This window comes from Pinus tabuliformis, chromosome 7 (assembly GCF_031772625.1).
Source record: "Pinus tabuliformis cultivar Carrire ecotype Pingquan chromosome 7, CPIR1, whole genome shotgun sequence".
Taxonomy (NCBI): domain Eukaryota; kingdom Viridiplantae; phylum Streptophyta; class Pinopsida; order Pinales; family Pinaceae; genus Pinus; species Pinus tabuliformis.
The window spans coordinates 522,536,461-522,547,066 of NC_142293.1; the positions used below are offsets into that span (position 1 = coordinate 522,536,461).

The 10,606-nt window shown below is 37.8% G+C and overlaps 2 pseudogenes; one reads left to right on the top strand and one right to left on the bottom strand.

Moving 5' to 3' along the window:
* Positions 1 to 3,738: 3,738 nt before the first annotated feature.
* Positions 3,739 to 4,790, top strand: LOC149248363 (threonine synthase 2, chloroplastic-like; annotated as a pseudogene).
* A 1,981-nt stretch (positions 4,791 to 6,771) lies between these two features.
* Positions 6,772 to 8,319, bottom strand: LOC149248364 (threonine synthase, chloroplastic-like; annotated as a pseudogene).
* Positions 8,320 to 10,606: the final 2,287 nt, after the last annotated feature.

Here is a 10,606-nt window from a genome sequence, read left to right on the forward strand (position 1 = left end):
ACTTGTCCTGACGATGAACCACACTGGTTGGTTTGAAACGCGTCGACAAATGTAAGATCATGTGATTTACGCCGAAGAATTTTCTCATAAACTTGATATGGATCACAAAAACCTCAACTCAACAATAGAATCCCTGCACGGAAAAGCCATCACAACTAAGGTTCATCAATTTGAACGGGCACGCTTGCAGGTTTCAAAGTTGAAATCATATCTAGCATTCCTTAAAAGGTGCAGAGACTCCTCCGTCATCCCAATCTTCGCCCAGATTAAGCATCGCCCTCACACTCCATTGAACCATCGTGTTTTCCTTAAGGCTAGTCTAGCTAGCCGTTTCCAAGTCAATATTAGCCGTTAGTTGGTCAATTTAGTCGTTGCCTAGTCAAATATAGTCGTTGGAGGTCCTGCTCTAACTATTTAACTTGCAGCCTAGATCTGATTCTTCAACTTGTCCTGACGATGAACCACACTGGTTGGTTCAAAACGCGTCGACAAATGTAAGATCATGTGATTTACGACGAAGAATTTTCTCATAAACTTGATATGGATCACAGAAGCCTCACCTCAACATTATAATAATATATTAAATTAATCAACATTATAAATAAATTATTTTAATAATCATTTTATTATGTAAAAATTTAAAGACTCTTCAATTTACATATTAATTAGAAATTCACTTTGCAAATTAATTACAAATGTCATATTTAAAGTGATGCTCTTACATTGACATTAATTTTTTTAAGTCATTTCATGTTATAAAGGCATGAAATATCTACCTTTATGAAACTAAGATACCAAATTAAGAAAAACACCATATGATCCATGCCAACAAATCTTGAATGATTAGATAACATGAATTTACTTACATAAATAAATTCTCAAGTAAATATTTTATATGCTTTATCATAAATATAAAAATAAATATATTAACAAATACTTCTAAATTTTATAATATATTACTTTAAAATATCAAAAAAATTATAAACAAATATTAATCACACTAGAAATAAATAAAGACGATAATTATCATGCATTCACCCAAACGCCTCCACCACAAATGTGCAAATATAGTAAAAATTTGTACGACTGAATGTTATGCAAAATAATTGAGTTTATTGGAGAAACGATATAAAAAAAATGATTAAATGGACCCTAAGGACAGTGTTTTGCCCCCGAAATCCACGTTCGATATCCTAAAAAATGACATATTTTATTGATGAAGAATTATTTATTCTCAACATAGTTTTTATTTTAAGCTTACCACGTTCAATTAGAGGTCTGCGAAACTGAGATATGAATTAATGATTTTGACTATAGATACACCATACATTCATTAATGAATATTTGATAGTACTTAATAATATTTGAAAATATTTGAGTGTAGGATACAATGATTGCATAATAAAAATGTAATTAATCATATTATAAATAAATAGATTTAAACATTATTATAAAATATTAAAATTAAATTTCTAGTAAAAGTTACCCAAAAAAATAGTCGAAATAAATTAATAAAAAATCAAACAAAAATTAAACACAATACATCTTTCTTTCTTTTTTCTTTTTTTTCTTTTTTTCAAAAGGTGGAAAAACCTATCAAACTCAGTTTGTCAAACCAACAGTGAGGACAGCCATCTCTGGCTGCTATCCGCGAATGTTAGTTTAACACATCACTGTTATCAAGGAAAACCACGCCACCTGAAATAACCCGCTGGTGGTCCGTAAGGGAGCAGGCTTTCACTCCTGCCAGATGCCTCTGGGTCTTGGGCCGTTAACCTGTTTCCTTACGTCCGAGGAAGACGAGCTCTTAGCCAAGCAGAAGCAGTTTTAGGGCATACTCCAGGCCCAAACACAATACATCTTACGTGCAAACAAATATAATAATAATAAATTAACTCATATTAAAAAATTAAAAATTAAAAAAAAAATTATTCATATATATATGTTTATAAAAAAAATATTCATACATATATATATTAGGTTTATAAATATGAGTTGAACAAACTAATAAAAAGCCAAACAAAAATTGAACAACATATATCTAATAGCAAGCCAATAAAATAATAATAAATCACCTCAAAAAAAATCATATATATATATATCATACACTAAAATCATAAAAGGTGACCATGTACGTCTCTCTTTATATATATATATTCATTTCATACACTAAAATCATTAAAGGTGACAATGTACGTCTCTCTTTATTCATAAAGTATAACTTTTTCATATATTCATTTCTTACACTAAAATCATAAAAGGTGACCATGTACGTCTCTCTTTATTCATAAAGTATAACTTTTTTATATGATACAATGAAAATTTAGTGTACAAATAATATTATTTAATACTGTACCATTATTCATGAAATATGGTTTCCTCATAAAAGTTGTGTGAAATGTTGAATACAATTTAAGAGTGTACTTAGTTATTCATGAAATATGTTTTTTATATAAAATTGGTTGGGAAAACACGGTTTATCTTAGTTAATCTTAAAGTTTTATTTTCATCTTTCTTTTTAGTGAAAATATGACACGTGTTATCAAAGAGATATAGAACAGTCCGTGAGAGAGCACGCTGTTAAGGCGCTTCGTAAACAAAGGTCATCGGTTCTGGTCTCGCCAATACCAAAAATCTAGCATGGTTTCTATTGGTGCGGCTCAGGGCAGGTGTGATCCCCGAGTGACTTTGATGGCTTAGATGCCCCTGAGTCGTGGCCTCTCAGCGATAGGATAAGAGTGATTTTCAGGATTCACCCACTTATCAACCAAAAAAAAAATATGACACGTGTTCGTGAGCTATACACCCCTACCAACATTCTCGCGTTTAATTTAATATTTACTTTTCCGACTTCGATTCTCGCGTTTAATTTAATTTTTTGGAGGACACAACAGCTTCGACTGTCGTTTATTCACTTTTGCAAAGGACACATCGGGCTCACAGGTTCGATTGGTGCCAACTATCGGCTATTGGGTCTGCTCTGCAATGGCCATGGCATGCTCAACAATGTTGTAGGGAACATCGTTTCTCTGAAATAAGCGAGCGAGCATTCAATCCAATCAAGAATGGCAAATGGGTTTTCAGTAGAAGTCAGCAGGGCAAGTGCTTTTCCAGCACAGGCAAAGATGGCTTAGTCCAGGCACGAAAATCACAACCTTTAACCTCAAAAAGCCTGGTTGTGTGCGCGTCGAACCACAAGCGGTCTCATCAGGCCTTAAGCCAAAATCCAAATCAGCGCCCCATCGAAGCAACAGTACAGGGGGTAGGAAGAGGCATAGTGACCAGAATATCAGGGAAGAAGCTAGGGTTCTTGGCACCGGTGTTGGTGTGAGTTGTGCTCTGACTGGCAATACATCGACTGTGTTGTCAACATATTGCATTACTGCAGGGATATCGGTTCGATTGGTGTCGACTATTGGTTATGGGGTATGCTCTACAATGGCCATGAAAAGCTCAACAATGTTGTAGGGAACATCGTTTCTCCAAAATAAGTAGAGAGGGCATTCAATCCAATCAAGAATGGTAAACGGGTTCTCAGTACAAGTTAGGGGGGCAAGTGGGATCCAATAAATCCCATGCTATCAGGCCATAAATGAACGGCGGGTGTATATGCCCACCGTTTGATTTTGCTAAGGCCGAAATCGAACGGTGGGCATATACACCCACCGTTCATTTATGGCCCGATAGCATGGGAAATATGGCTCGCCGGGGGCAAGTGAGTTTTCAGCATACGGAAAGATGGCTCAGCCAGGCACGAAAATCACAACCTTTAACCTCAAAAACCCTAGTTGTGTGCGCACTGAACCACAAGCGATCTCAGCAGACCATGAGCCAAAATCCAAATCAACACCCCATGAAAGCAACGATACAAGCGGTAGGAGGAGGCATAGTGACCAAAATATTAGGGAAGAAGCTAGGGTTCTTGGCACCAGTGTTGGTGTGGGTTGTGCTTCGACTAGCAATACATCGGTTGCACTATCAGCATATTTTGTTGCTGCAAGAATACCTGCTATTAACTTTCTGCCTACAAATCGCATCTCGATTGCAAATTTAGTGCAGTTGATTGCCAATGGTGCGTTGGTGCTTAGTTTAGATATTGATTTCTATGGATGTATGAGGTTGATCCGGGAGATGACTGCAGATTTTTTGATCTATCTGGAGAATAGTATGTGGTTGGAGGCGCAGAAGACTACAACAATCGTGATCTTGCAGCAATTTGATTGGTAGGTGCCAGATTGGGTCATTGTGCCCGGCGGGAACTTAGGGAATATCTATGCCTTTTATAAGGGGTTCTAGATGTGCCCGGAGCTGGGCCTGGTGAATGTTATTCCTCTCCTTGTTTATGCGCAAGTTGCCAAGGCCAATCCTCTGTATTTGTAATGTAAGTCAAGGTGGAATGAATTTAATCATGTGACTGCCAATTCCACCTTCGCATCGGCGATATAGATTGGTGACCATGTGTCAATCGATCGAGTTGTTTATGCATTAAAGAATTCATATGGAATAGTCGAGGAGGCTACCGAGGAGGAGTTGATGGATGCTACAGCTCTGGCAGATCTGAAAGGTATGTTAATATGCCCTCATACTAGAGTGGCTCTTGCAACATTGACAAAGCTCAGAGGTAAGGGTATTGTAAGGGTATTATTGGGCTTAATGACAAGACCGCTATTGTCGGTACTTCTCACGGGTTGAAGAATACACAATCCAAAATTTACTATCACTCAAAAGTGAATCTTGACATGAAATGCAAATATGCAAACCCTCATTTTCCAAGTTCTATTGGTGCTTGATTATATTCGTTATTTTATTGGTCTGCAGAGTTTTCTTCACCATTGGAGCTTGGATAGGTTCTTCTCCATTTCATAGAGTGCAAAGTTTTCTTCGCCATTAAAGCTTGGATTGATTCTTCTCCATTTCAGTGAGTCTAGCAGTAATCCGTGTTGAATAAGGTCAGTATTAATACAAGCATAGGGATTCATGTGCAAAATTGAATTGGGATTTAAAAAACAACAACAAAATGAAGGAAATGGGTAGGTTGAAGGTTGCATTCTTGAGAGAAAAAACTGAGGTGAACGTTGTCATCTGCCCGACGCTGCAAAGGCTTTTCTTAGTTAACCAACCATCCTCTGAACTTCCAAAACCCTTGAAATGGGAACGCAGTCATACTCCAGAGGACAATGAACTGAGTGCAGGATTTTAAATTTTGGACATAATTCTCAGCAAGAGTGGGTGTAATGATTCATCAAACCTAGGATGTTCACCACCATATTTTTGTGGTTCATGGGTAGGATGAGGGTTTCATTCTTGAGAGAAAAATTGTGGGAGGAAGTTGTCATCTCCCTGAAGCCACGAAGGCTTAGCTTGGTTAATCACCCATCCTATGAACTTCCAAAACCATTGAGATGGAAACGCAGTCATACTTCAGAGCTCAATGAACTGAGCGCACGATTTAAGATTTTGGACATGATTCTGAGCAAGAGTGGTTGTAGTGATTCGTCAAACATGGGATGTTCCTACAACATTTGGTGTTGTAGAGGGTTAGAGAATAGATAGCTATCCCAAACATGCATCAAAGAATGCCGAGGTGAATCTCCTAAAAGATGATGAGGGCATTGGAAATTCGTACAACAGTTGTTGTTGTAAAGAGTAAGAGAATAGATAAATATCCCAGACATGCATCAAACAATGCCAAGGTGAATCTCCTCAAAAAGGATGAAAGTGTCACTAGTTCTGGAAAAATGGACATGTCTAAAATACTTTAAGTCCATCATGTTGAAGGACATTTTGGTATGCCTCATGTCGGTAATCAGTTGAAATATCAACAAGTTGTGGTAATGGATGATTAGGCCATTGCTGGAATTCTGCATCTTGTATCCTTGTCCAAGCAATCAAAACCCTCAATTCGAATATCATGACTAGATCCTAATGATTTCCTAACACATGACTTTGGCTTTGAAATAGTAGAGGGTGAGGTTGGCACTCTGAACTGCACATCATGAACAAGAGGATTGTTGACCCGACTTGGAGGAGAACCACAAAAATATGGCGGTGAACATCCCAGGTTTGACGAATCACTACACCCACTCTTACTAAGAATCATGTCCAAAATCTTAAATCATGCGCTCAGTTCATTGTGCTCTGAAATATGACTGTGTTTCCATCTCAAGGGTTTTGGAAGTTCATAGGATGGGTGATTAACCAAGCCAAGCCTTTGTGGCTTCAGGCAGATGACAACTTCCTCCCACAATTTTTCTCTCAAGAATGCAACCCTCATCCTACCCATGAACCACAAAAATATGGCGGCGAACATCCCAGGTTTGATGAATCATTACACCCACTCTTGCTGAGAATTATGTCCAAAATTTAAAATCCTGTGCTCAGTTCATTGTCCTCTGGAGTATGACTGTGTTTCCATTTAAAGGGTTTTGGAAGTTCGGAGGATGGTTGGTTAACCAAGAAAAGCCTTTGCAACTTTGGGCAGATGACAACGTTCTCCTCAGATTTTTCTCCAAAGAATGCAACCCTCAACCTACCCATTTCCTTCATTTTGTTGTTTTTTTTAATCCCAATTCAAATTTGCATAGGACTCCCTGTGCTTGTATTAATATCGACCTTCTTCAACATGGATTACTGCTAGACTCACTGAAATGGAGAAGAACATATCCAAGCTCTAATGGCGAAGAAAACTTTGCACTCTCTGAAATGGAGAATAACCTATCCAGGCTCCAATGGCGAAGAAAACTCTATAGACCAATAAAATAATGAATATAATCAAGCACCAATAGAACTTGGAAAAGGAGGGTTTGCATATTTGCATTTCATGTCAAGATTCACTTTTGAGTGATAGTCAATCTTGGATTGTGTATACTTCAACCCATGAGAAGTATTGACAACAACGGTCCTGTCATTAAGCCCAATAATACCCTTACTTCTGAGCTTTGTCAATGCTGCAAGAGCCACTCCAGTATGAGGGCATATAAACATACCTTTCAGATCTGCCAGAGCTGTAGCATCCATCAACTCCTCCTCGGTAGCCTCCTCGACTATTCCATATGAATTCTTCAATACATAAACAACTCGATCGATTGACATAGGATCACCAATCTATATTGCTGATGTGAAGGTGGAATTGGCAGTCACATGATTAAATCCATTCCACCTTGACTTACATTACAAATACAGAGGATTGGCCTTGGCAACCTGCGCACAAACAAGGTGAGGAATAACATTCACCAGGCCCAACTCTAGGCACATCTAGAACCCCTTATAAAAGGCATAGATATTCCTTAAGTTCTTGTCGGGCATAATGACCCAATTTGGCACCTCCCAATCAAACTGTTGCAAGATCTCGATCGTTGCAGTCTTATGCCCCTCCAACAACATACTATTCTCCAGATAGATCGAAAACTCTGCAATCACCTCTCGGATCAACCTCATACACCCATAGAAATCAGTGTCTAGACTGAGCACCAACGCACCATTGGCAATCGGCTGCACTAACTTTGCAATCAAGATGAGATTTGCAGGTAGAAAGTCAATAGTAGGTATTCCTGCAGCAACAAAATATGTTGATAGTGCAACTGATGTATTGTTAGTCGAAGCACAACCCACACCAACATTGGTGCCAAGAACCCTAGCTCCTTCCCTAATATTTTGGTCACTATGCCTCCTCCTATCGCTTGTATTGTTGCTTTCACGGGGTGTTGATTTAGCTTTTGGCTCATGGTCCGCTGAGACCTCTTATGGTTCACTGCACACACAACTATGGTTTTTGAGGTTAAAGGTTGTGATTTTCATGCCTGGCTGAGCCATCTTTCCCTATGCTAAAAACTCACTTGCCACCCTAACTTATACTAAGAACCCATTTACCATTCTTGATTGGATTGAATGCCCTCTCTACTTATTTTGGAGAAATGATCTTCCCTACAACATTGTTGAGCTTTCCATGGCCATTGCAGTGCATACCCCATAACCAATAGTTGACACCAATCAAACCGATATCCCTGCAACAATGCAATATGTTGAAAACACAGTCGATGTTTTGCCAGTCAGAGCACAACTCACACCAACACCGGTGCCAAGAACCCTAGCTTCTTCCCTGATATTCTGCTCACTATGCCTCCCCCTACCGCCTATACTGTTGCTTTGATGGGGCGATGACTTGGCATTTGGCTTAAGTTTCGATGAGACCGCTTGTGGTTCGACACGCACACAACCAGGGTTTTTGAGGTTAAAGTTTGTGATTTTCGTGCTTGGGCTGAGCCATCTTTTCCTGTGCTGGAAACGCACTTGCCCTGCTAACTTGTACTGAGAACCCATTTGCCATTCTTGATTGGATTGAATTCTCACTCGCTTATTTCGGAGAAACGATGTTCCCTACAACATTGTTGAGCTTTCCATAGCCACTGTAGAGCAAACCCAATAGCCAATAGTTGGAACCAATTGAACCTGTAAGCCCGATGTGTCCTCCGCAAAAGTGAATAGACGACAGTCGAAGCCGTTGTGTCCTCTAAAAAATTAAATTAAACACGAGAATCAAAGCTAGAAAAGTAAACGAGAATTGGCATTGGTAGGGGCAAATAGCTCACGAACACGTGTCATACTTTCACTAGAGAGAAAGACAAAAATAAAACATTAGGATTGGCTAGAATGAACAGTGTTTTCCCAACCAATTTCATATAAAAAAAACACCTTCGGTATAATTATTAACTCACCATCACTATAAAATATAAAATTACATAATTACGCCATAAGGTGTTCCCTCTGGGAAGAACTCCCCTGGCTGTTATGCTGGCGCAATCTGCACCCTATAATCAATTGTTAGACGATTAAAACAGTTTACACCGTTGATTGAACTTTCAACTAACTCCTTCATTTATGCCTCTTAACCGTATGTTCAACCATTGAATGTTTAGTTGTAACCACCTGCCTCACATGCGTCTACTCCATTCTCTTTATCCGCGTACTAGTCCAGTGAAAACTCGGTACCTGCTACAACCCCTTCTCGACATCCTCTAACGGAAACTCTGTCGATGCCTTTAAGCCAAATCGAGAGGATGTTTGTTGCAACTGATGGACTGACCTGCGCCTCCATCCAGCAAGAGCCAGGGATTTAGCTGGAGAAAGAAGCCTCCATCCAGCAAGAGCCAGGGATTTACTTGAGAAAGATGTAATGAAATTATCGCCTGGTTTTAGAGCCGAGGTAGTGGGGATCCTTTCTTCTGTATTTCTTCATTGAAATCCATTAAGAAGTTTGTTTGTGTCTTTTAACTAATTAGAATTGGTCGAGATCTTTGTAATTCACCAGATGATGCAGTTCTATATCCAGATTGCATTCAATTGCCTAAGTGGAGCAGTTTCGGTCGCTGACCCCACTTTCATCCCTGGTTTGTGTTTTGCGTCTGTCCGGCTTTAACATGTTCAGCCATCGTCTTCGGAAACCATTGAAGTCTCTTAACACATATTCACTGGTAAAGATTAAATAGGATTCATAGTAAATGAAACAGTGCTAGACATGTAATTTTTAATTTCCGTGGAAACCATTGAAGTCTCTTAACACATATTCATTGGTAAAGATTAAATGCGATTCATAGTAAATGAAACAGTGCTAGACATGTAATTTTTAATTTCCGTTGAACTTGAAAAAGATCGGAAACGGTGAAGATAAACCACCCTCTCTGGTGGACGAATATTTTTATAGAAAAGAAAGAAGAGTTCACACAGAAAAGAGCGAATTAGTGATGGAATGTTCAATGAAGGAAAACCTAAAGACTTGTTGGGCTTGGAAACTCAAATTGTGTATTTTATGACAAATGTGTCTTGTAATTAAGGTTTATCCTCATAAGCATTTATTGCAAATCTATTTCGTAATTATTATTGTTCCACATCCAGCACATACAACATTAATATTATCAGGGTGAAGTTTAATTGTTTAGTTTTTTAAAAATTAAAGAGAATTTTATATAATATTAACCTTCTTTTTACTACCCTTGAAGTGATTAAAGTCATCTCTCATATATTTTTCACTGGTTGGCAACAAGAGTGCCTAAATAAAATATAACATAGAACAACATATTCCCAAGATAAAAAATCTTCATGTATCTGTAACTTCAACATAGGCCTCGTGATTTATAAAGTTCAAAGAATAAGTATTACAGTAAGATTTTATTGTAGCATGGTCCTTGCCTTTTGTTGATATTTTTCTGTCTTTCAACAATTGTCAAAAAACATTAATTAGTGTTATATGCTATTGCCTCATTAATTAATGTTATATGCTATTGCCTTACGGCGTTTTTTTTGCAACATCTAAAACAATTGCTAGTTAATATTATTATAGGCTCCTATCAACACAAAAAAACCATATTTCATGAATAACTAAATACACTTTTAAATTGTATTCAACATTTCACACAACTTTCATGAGAAAACCATATTTCATGAATAATGGTACATTATTAAATAGTATTATTTAGTGTAAAATATTATTTGTACACTAAATTTTCATTGTATCATATGAAAAAGTTATACTTTATGGTCACCTTTTATGATTTTAGTGTAAGAAATGAATATATGAAAAAGTTATACCATATGAATAAAGAGAGACGTA